This window comes from Dasypus novemcinctus, chromosome 24 (genome assembly GCF_030445035.2).
Source record: "Dasypus novemcinctus isolate mDasNov1 chromosome 24, mDasNov1.1.hap2, whole genome shotgun sequence".
Classification (NCBI taxonomy): Eukaryota; Metazoa; Chordata; class Mammalia; order Cingulata; family Dasypodidae; genus Dasypus; species Dasypus novemcinctus.
In genome coordinates, this window is record NC_080696.1 from 589,775 (window position 1) to 591,004 (window position 1,230).

Consider the following 1,230-nt stretch of genomic DNA (forward strand, 5'->3'; position numbering starts at 1 on the left):
GTTGTGTCAACTCTCCATGTGTGCGGCACCATTCCTGGGCAGACTGAACTTTCTTTCATGCTGGGAGGCTCTCTTTACAGGGCACACTCCTTGTGCATGGGGCTCCCCTATGCGGGGACACCCCTGCATGGCACAGCACTCCTTGCGCACATGAACACTGCATGTGGGCCAGCTCCACATGGGTCAAGGAGGCCTGGGGTTTAAATCACAGACCTCCCATGTGGTAGACGGCCACCCTATCCACTGGGCCAAGTCTGCTTCTTTAATTTTCTTAATATGCTGTGGAATGAGGTTTGCTAGCATTTTTTTTTTGAGGGTTTTTTCACTTATATTCGTAAGAGATATTGGATTGTAGGTTTCTTCACTTGTGATATTTTATCCAGCTTTGGTATAAGGTTAATGTTGGCCTAATAGAATGAGTTATGGAGTGTTCCTTCCTCTTCAATTTTTTGGAAGAGTTTGGACATAATTGGAATCAAGTATTCTTGGAATGTTTGGTAGACATCCCTTGTGAAGTCAGTTGATCCTGGGTTTTTGTTGGGAGGTATTTATTTTTGCTTTCTTTTGCTTTTTTTAGGAGGCACCAGAGATTGAGCCTGGAACCTCCTACATGGGAAGCAGGCACTCAACCATTAAGATACACACACCCATATTTTGGGAGATTTTATCTTATTATTCTCGTGAAATTTATTTCCACTGATAGTTTATGTCTTCATCATTTATCACTAGGATTTCTCCAGGTTTCTTAGCATTATATAATAATGCCATCTGTTGTTTTTTTTATCTTTTTATTTTATTTTATTTTTAATTAATTAATTAATCTTAAATGTTACATTAAAAAATATGAGGTCCCCATATACCCCCCCCTTACCCCACTCCTCCTATAACAACAACCTCCTCCATCATCATGGGACATCCATTGCACTTGGTGAATACATCTCTGAGCACTGGTGCACCACATGGTCAATGGTCCACATTACAGTTTACACTCTCCCCCAGTCCTCCTCTTGGGCCATGGGAGGACATACAATGTCCAGTAACTGTCCCTGCAGCACCACTCAGGACACCTCCAAGTCCTGAAAATGCCCCCACATCATATCTCCTCTTCCCATTCCCACCGTCAGCAGTTACCATGTCCACTTTCTCCATCTCAGTGTTACATTTACTTCCACTACTAATCACATTAGTTCCAGAATAGAGTATCAATAAGTCCACTCTAATCCATACTCT